The 8,689-nt window shown below is 42.7% G+C and overlaps 1 long non-coding RNA gene across 1 annotated transcript in view; it reads left to right on the top strand.

The window, feature by feature from the left end:
* Positions 1-2,901: 2,901 nt before the first annotated feature.
* LOC138759281 (uncharacterized) overlaps positions 2,902-8,689 on the top strand; it is a 40,168-nt gene continuing 34,380 nt past the window's right edge. The window contains exon 1 of the long non-coding RNA XR_011354691.1: positions 2,902-3,116. This is a non-coding gene — a long non-coding RNA (uncharacterized lncRNA). The remainder of the gene's footprint in view (positions 3,117-8,689) is intronic.

The raw sequence follows: 8,689 nt of genomic DNA, 5'->3' as shown, positions 1-8,689 counted from the left end.
TCCTTAGAATAAAATAAATTGCAGCAGTCGATAGAAAAACTGCAGTATTCGTCATCATAAGCTCAAAAAAGATGCTATTTGGTTTTAACACAGTACTGATTCAAATAAAATTATGTTTAATTTGTTTACGTATTGTGTCCATAGGATAGGAGCAAGGGAGCAGAAAGCAAGAGTACTCCCTCTGCCCCCATTTCGGAACAGTTGTGAAGTCTGCAGAGAGGAAAAACCACAGCAACAGAGGTCGGTCGAGACCAATTTGTCGGAATGCCACAGTTGGGAGGCTTCTGTCTTTCCTGCCTGGGTGTTGAATGGATCATAACCAGCGACTGTAAATGTGGCTTCAATGGCGGGCTCCAGCTCAGGCTTGGCAGATTAAGGGGTTTCACCAGGGCGCAGACTGATGGTGACCAAATTCTGGGAACCAGGAATTAGGTTTGGGATTTGTGAAGGTGTGATGGCGAGCAGGCCTCCCTCATGGCCTTCATTGTGATTTGAAATTTCAGAACCAGGGATTGAGGAGGTTCAATTTGGATATGGGGCCTCAAGCTCGGGGTTTACCATTGAACAACATGACACGTGGTTAGAGGTTATAGGAGAGCTGGGGAGGGTTTCCTCCATGGCTTACCCTTTGGACTCTGGCCATTTCATGATATATACTCCAGACTTGGCCATGGGTAAACTACAGTATGAACACCAGTACGAACAAGCTGGTGGTTGGGTACAAAACCAATCCCAGAAAAAAGGGACACAGAGTATATGTCTTGCTGGTAGGCCTTGAAAACAGGGACACAAAGTCCAAAGGGTAACAGATCCTGCAACAGAAGGATATGTTGATTCTCAGCTGAAGGTGCATGGTCATACTTGATCTGAGTGAAGTCTATGTGTTTTCTCTGTCAGGGTTTTCCCCAGTTGCCCCAATTTCCTCCCAGAATAATCATTCACTGCTAAATTAATTGGCTATTGTAAATTGTCTGCAGATTCAGTAAGTGGAAGGAGAATCTCAGGTAAAGAAGGGCTGATTTATGGGCAAGTGAAGAATATCCCATAGGGAACAAGAAGCAATCTGCTGCAAGAACTCAGCAGATCAAGCAGAATTGACACTGTTTTGGATCAAAACACTTCATCAAGACGCACCATGACCTTCTTCAATGGTTCTAACCTCGTATGTCGACAATTCTTTTTCTTAACCTGCTGAGTTCCTCCAGCAAATTGTTGTTACTCCAGGTTCCATCGTCTGCATTCTCTTCAGTCTCTAGTTTACTAGGAAGCCCTGGAAATGGTTACAATGGGAATTCTGAGGGCCAGCATTGAATCAATAGGCCAAATGGCCTTTCTCTCTAAGGGGCAAGTAATTTAGAAATTAGGAATGTAGATGAGGCCAAGTCATTCGATATACTTAAGGTGGAAATAGATCAATACCTGAAAGTTCAAATTTAGACATACAGCACGGTAACAGGCCCTTTGCCCGCAAGCCCGTGCTGCCCGAGTACACCCAATTGACCTACACCCCCCCCCAGTACATTTCAAATGATGGGAGGAAACTGGACCCCCCCCCCCCCAGGGAAACCCCATTCAGACACAGGGAGAACATACAAACTCCTTACAGACAGCACGGGATTCGAACCCCAGCCTCAATCACTGGCGCTGCAACAGCTGTGCTAACCATACTGCCCATGATAAATTGAGGGTTATGGGCAACTAGCATAGATCAGCCATTATTACATTGAATAATGGGATAGGCTTGGCCTATTTCTGCTCCCATTTTCTTGGGTTGAATAAGAACATGCGAGATACAAGAGGACACATTGTATAGAACCCAGTTAAGCTAGTTGGTCGGTTTCATGGCTGTTAAATGTGTAACCCATAGTAAATCCTCTGCAGTCTTCCAGCAAATAATCCATTCGCCCAGCAGTCAAATTAATTTTGGGGAAGCCAATCAGTAGTTGCCATCACCTGACTTAAAATACCAGCAAGTCTGCACAAATAGCATTGTAATGTTTCATGTGTCATTGAACAAGTCAAAACATTTAAACCAATCTGATAGAATTACCAGTAAAAATTTGCACAGGGCATTATATCAATGGAGAATTTCCACCTTGAACGTTATCCATTAATACCTATTTTTTTAAGTTAGAAGTGACTATCACACTCTTTAACCAGGAGTTAAAGATTCTGTAAGTAAGCAGGCTGATGTGGTCGAAGCAGGGATGTGAAGAAAATTGAAAACAAATAATTTCTCTGGTATTATTTCATTCTGTGCTCTTTCAAGATTGCCACCCACAAAACTGAAGCAGTATCAGTTTTTTTTTTAAAATGTAGGAGCAGGAAGAATACGAGATTTATGGCAAAAATTTGAAGGACACAAAATGTTACTAAATTACTTGAGGAAATGAATTGCTGAGAAAAATCATTGCCCAATCCATATCCACACAGAACATTCAGTAATGTGAACAAAAAAAAAGTTGTTATAATATTGACAAGTTGCGACTGAAAACCATTAACCAAAATAAAATTTTGCTAAATTATTAGAATCATTATTGACCCTGAGATGCTCATTATCATCCATCATGACAGGAACCCCAATGAGAAAATGACCAGAGTGCCCTGCGGAAGAAACTTAAAGCTGTAGGTGATTGAAACGTAGGGAAGACCCCAGGTGTTTATTGATTTTATATCAATTATATTCCAGAGCCATGTGACTAAGAATCATAGACCCTTGTGTTCAACCAAATTAGTGCTGCTTTTAACCCTCTCACAATTGCATAAATTCAGGAGGGAATTTGAAATTCCTCATAGATAAATGAAGCTCAGACAGAGTCTGCTGTGACAGATGTAGGGGTGTGGGATCACAGTTTATTGATTAATTCCGTGCTTGCTTGCAACGAATTAAGAGAGCAGCCAGATAAGAAAGGAAGAACTTGCATGTTTGGTGGAACTTCACAATCCCAAGACATTGCAAAAGCAGTGAAGCACTTTTTAAATTGTGCTCTCCCGGTATGATATTATGTTCTACTGATGTTGATTGAAGCATGGTTATTTGTCAAGGCTCAAGAGAGAACAATCCTGACTGCTGCAAAATGATGCCATGGGATCAGTTAGATTCACCCAAGCGTCAGGTAAGGCATTCAAGGTACAGAATCACCCTCAACACACCACATTCCTCAATGCCACACTGCAAGTTATGTGCTTGAAACTTTGGTGTGAGTCTTAAACTCTCAAATGTCTACTCCCATGAGTGAGATTGCTACCCACTAATCCATGGGCTTGTTACCGGAAGGTAGATTGGTGTTTGAGCCTCATACACAGCAGGGTTGATCTACACAAGAAGCTTTAGGCTCGGTGACAAGTACTAGAAAGTTTCACTTTTGGTATTTTGCTTGGAGATGATTAAGTTAAAAACTCATGCTCTGAAACCCACACAAAGTATCCATTATTGTTATGGCAACACATTACTCCTCTACTTCTAAAAGACGATTCCATTGAAAGTCAAGGACTAAAATTTTTATCTGCTTTGGTTTCAGCCAGTAGGTGTAATTTGAAACTGGCTTTATTCTGTGTATTTATTCATGTTAAGGTCTATAAGTATCCTGGTCATTTCACTTCATGTACCATTTGGTCCAATATCAAATTATAACATCATCTGAATTGTATATTGTGCTTTCAGGGCCATAGTCAATTTATCTAAATAAACATTTCTCATCTCAATAAATGTTCAAGGCCTGAAATGTATCATTTGGCATATCTCTGTTTCGGACAACGTGGGCCCTCAGAGTAAGTTATAAACAAGCCTTAATCAACTCACTCGCTTTCATAAATTTTATATGAGACAAAAAAAAATCATAAACCTGCTTTCAGGGATTTATTTTTGGCAATTTCTTTCTAAACAATTTTGAACAGCAAAAAAAAATCCCTAAACTGTCACAGGACTCTGACATTCTAATGTTTAAATGGTGGCTGACCCACTGCAGAAGTGGGAGAATTTATTCTCCCATAGGATCAGAAGATATAGAAGTTAAGAAATGACAAGAATCAAAAGACACTGTTGGCAGTTAGATACAGACCTCCAAACAGTATCCAGGATGTGGACATCAGATTATAACAGCAAATGGAAAAGACAGGTCAGAAGGGCAATTTATGGCAGTCATGGGGGATTTTAACATACAAGTAGATTGGGAGAACCAGATTGGGACTGGATCGCAAGAGGGAAAAGCTGTAGATTGCACAAGAATAGCTTCTTTGAACAGCTTGTGCCAACCAGCGAATTGGCAATTCCAGATTGGGTATTGTGTAATGAATCAGAGTTGACAAAGGTGTAAAAGATAAGGGAGCCCTTAGGAGGCAGTGATCATAATATGAAAAAATGTTCCCTGCAGTTTGAGAGGGAGAAATTAACATCAGAGGTGTCAGTTATACCAGTGGAATAAAGGGGATGACCGAGGAACTGGGCAAATTTCATTGGAAAAGCACCCCAGCAGGGAAGGGAGCAGAGTAGCAACGGCTGGAGTTTCTGTGAGAAATAAGGAAAGTACAGGACAGATATATATTCCAACAAAGAAGAAAGATTTGGATGGAAAAAAATGACAACTGTGACTGACAAGAGAAGTCAAAGCCAAAGAAAGGACAGACAAGGAAGCAAAGCTTAGTGGGAAGATAGAGGGCTTGGCAGTTTTAAAAAGCATACAGAAGGCAGCTAGGAAGGTCATAAGAAAAGATGAACTTTAAAACAAGGCTAGCAAATAATATCAAAAATACTAAAAATATGTTTTTTTAATAAGTATATCAAGTGTAAAAGGGAGACAAGAGTGAATGATATAAGAGCGAATTATAATGGGAGACGGTGGAAGAACTGAATAAGTCTTTGCTGTGAAAGACATTAACAGTACACTGAACTTTCAAGGCTGCCAGGGAAGAGAGTGAGTGCTGTCATAATTACCAGAGAGAAGGTGCTTGGGAAGTTAAATTGGCTAAGGGTAGATAAGTCTCCCGGAGCAGATGGAATGCACCCTCGGGTTCTGAAAGAAGTAGCTGTGGAGATTGTGGAGTCTTCCAAGAATCAATGGATTCTGGCATGGTTCTGGAGGACTTGAAAATCAGAAAGGTCACTCCTCAATTTTTAAAAAAAAAGGAGAGAGGCAGCAGAAGAGCAATTATGGGCCTGTTAGTCGAACATCGGTGGTTGAGAAGTTGTTAGAGTCAATTTTCGAGGATGAGGTAATGACGAACCTGGAGGTGTCTGGCAAGAAAGGTCAGAGTCAGCAGGATTTCCCTTGAGGGAAAATCTTGCCTGACAAACCTACCGCAATTTTTTTCAGGAAACTGCAAACAGGCTGGACAAAGGACCCGCAGAGGATTTTGTATATTTGGACTTTCCAAAGGCTTTTTTTGACAAGATGCAAGTCATGAGGCTGTTTCACAAAATGAGAGCCCATGGAATAACAGAAAAGACATCAGTATGGGCAGAGCGTTGGCTAATCGGCAGGAAACAGAGAGCAGAAATAAAGGAATTCTATTCTGATTGAATCCTGCAAAACCATACTGGTAACCATTAGCCAATGTTGGGACATTGCATGTTTTACATTGTACATTAATGATTTAGAACGTGAAATAAATGGCTTTGTGGCTAACTTTACAGATAGATGGAGGGGCGGGTAGTGAGGGGGAAATGGAGAAGGTGGCAGAGAGACTGAGATTGATTAGGAGAATGGGCAAACAAGCAAATGAACTGCAATGTTGGAAAGTGTACTCTCATGCACTTACGTAGAAGTAATAAAAGGGCAAGCTAGTATTTCCATGGGGAGAAATTTCAAAATTTGGAGGTGGCAAGGAACTTGAAAGTCCTCATCCAGGATACACTAAACATTAACCAGAGGTGATCTCATTAAAGCTTAAAATTGTTGAAGGGCTTGACAGGCTGTGTTTAGGGAGAAGACCAGAACCAGGGTCACAGTTTGAGAATAACAGGCAAACCATTTGAGATGAGGATATGTTTCCTCACTCAACAAATTCTTTACTCAAAACAGCTGCCGACACTCAAGCATTGTTTTCTTTAAAGTGGAGATTCATACATTTCCTAGCATTAAGGGAATCAAGGAATATGGGAATGGTGCTTGAAAATGCACAGAGGAAGAGAGTACATGATCTAGTTCACACATGTCAAACTCTGGCCCACGGGCCAAATTATATTTGGCCCGCAAGATCATTTCAAAAGTGTATTAGAGGTGGCCCGCTGGCCGCCACGCCAGTATAGCACATGCACAGTAATACTACAAATCCCAGAATGCATTGGTGTCATCCCGCTAATCGCCCCCACCTCCTCTGTTTACGTTGCAGGGTCTCACCGTGGACTCTGGTTTTGGGGCCTGGCCGGTGTCAGGGGAAGCCAAGGCCGCTTCCCAGCGCCCGTAACCGGAGGCCTCGGGCCTGACCTTGCCAGGACCGTTGCCCACTCCCCCTCCCTGCCGCAGGCCGACCCGTGACTCAAGGTGACGGGGCCGCTGATCCGCTGAGATTCCCCCGCCCTGTCGTGTCCCCCCGCCCGCCCCCCCACCACAGCGCGGCCTGGCCGGTGTCAGGGGAAGCCAAGGCCGCTTCCCAGCGCCCGGAACCGGAGGCCTCGGGCCTGACCTCGCCAGGACTGTTGCCCACTCCCCCTCCCTGCCGCAGGCCGACCCGCGACTCACGGTGACGGGGCCGCTGATCCGCTGAGATGCCGCCCTGCAGCGAGAGCCGATGCCCCCGCACTGTCGTTGTCCAACCCGATCACCCTCAAACCCCGCCCTCCCGCACACAGGTCTGAGTAAGTATTATGAACTTTAATCTCAGGATAAAACGATCTTCCAATAGTTTCATGTCACAGTGATAAATATATTCCTAGTTAAAAATGGTCCTGCACCTGGATACAAGCTCATTAGGCATAAAACTTGAAAAGTGTGTAAATCAAAGGATATCTGTACCAATGGAAAAAGGGCATGGCAAATAACCCTGCTAGAGTTCATGCCCACAATCAGTCACCCATTTGATTGTTTCAGGAATCATGTTATTCTCCCACATTCTCAATAGCCCTCAGATTTTACTATTCGACAGCACACTAGCAACATTTGACAAATCCTCTATAGAGAAATATTATTTATTGAATATTTTATTTCTCATTTGTTAATGCTTCTGGAAAGAGTTTATCCAAAACTATTATTAAACATTTATTTTAAATAAGAAAAAGTTTAACATTACATATGTTGAAAGAAGAGAAAACATGCAGATGTTGTTGAAAATTTTCAATAAATATTTAGTTCGGCCCTCGACTTAGTCCAAGTTTTTAATTTTGGCCCTCCATGAATTTGAGTTTGACACCCCTGATCTAGTTGAATGGAAAAACAGACCAACTTACTTTGGCTCCTATTTAGAGTGCAACCCACACTGATAAGTCCAGTTACCTGTCAGTTTGTCTGGCCCACTCCGCTATCTCTGATCTTGATCTCCCACATTGCTCCTGTACGTGCAGTTTTGATGCAAGATCAATCACCTATAATATTAAAGAAACACAAGACTGGAGATGTTGGAAACTTGAGCAAACAAGGAACTCAGCAGGTCAGGCATGCTCAGTCAAGTATTGGGTTGGGATTCTTTATCAAGACTAAAAGAAAAAAGGGGTTGGCATTATGTACATGAGCAGGGGAGGTGAACAGAATGTTGAAGTAGTGAAACAAGTAGGGGAAAGGGGCCATTGAGATGAAGAGGAGGAATTAGAGAAAACAAGTTAGAACTACATCAGATAAAGAGATGGAAGGAATAGAGCTAGATAGAGTTAGGGGGGACCTTCAATTAGAAAAATCAATGGTCATGTCATTGGGTTTAAGGATGTACAGGAGGACTATGACAATTAGTTGCACCTGACAATGGATGAGACTGAGAACAGACATATCAGAATGGGAATAATGAGTGGAAATTATTGGCTATTGGCAGTTCAAGCTTAGATCCTCAGATAAAGGGTAGATGTTCAGAAAAGCAGGTCTGCATTTGGTCTCATCGATGTCGAGGCCACACTGAATGCAGTAGATTAGATTGGACAATGTGCAGGTAAAACTCTGCCTCATCAGGAAGGTCTGATTGTGACCCTGGATGGAGGTGAGGAGGAGCAGGGAGCTCTAAGGACACGCTTTTGCACTCTAATTGCAGTAGGGAAAGGCCTGATGAGATGGAAGGCTCGATGGGAAGGGAAGAGAGACAGGTCCCTGCCAAAAGCAGATGAAGATATGGCTACCGAGCAGTGCCATTCACATCCACAGTGATGAAGTGCTTCGAGAGGCTTGTGTTGAAGCATCTCAGCTCGTGTTTGAGCAGCGACATGGCTCTGTTCCAATTTGCCTACTGCAGCAATAGATATGTGGCAGATTCCATCTCACCACGTCGTCCTCAATACCCCACTGTGCAACTGGATCCTGGATTTCCTCACCTCCAGACCCCAATCAGTGTGGAATGGCAAGAACATCTCCTCCACAGTACCAGAACACCACAGGGTTGCATCACTTCCATCCTGCTCTACTTGCTTTACACCTTCAACTGTGTGCCTCAAGTCGACAATAACACCATCTACAAATTTGCTATCAATATGCAGTAGTAGGTTGTATAAAAAGGGGTGAGAGTCAGCATACAAGAAGGAGGCTGAAAACCTCACCAATATCACCAAAACCAA

Source organism: Narcine bancroftii, chromosome 3 (assembly GCF_036971445.1).
Source record: "Narcine bancroftii isolate sNarBan1 chromosome 3, sNarBan1.hap1, whole genome shotgun sequence".
Taxonomy (NCBI): domain Eukaryota; kingdom Metazoa; phylum Chordata; class Chondrichthyes; order Torpediniformes; family Narcinidae; genus Narcine; species Narcine bancroftii.
The sequence above is the reverse complement of the archived record's forward strand: the minus strand, read 5'-3'. Positions and strand labels throughout refer to the sequence as shown.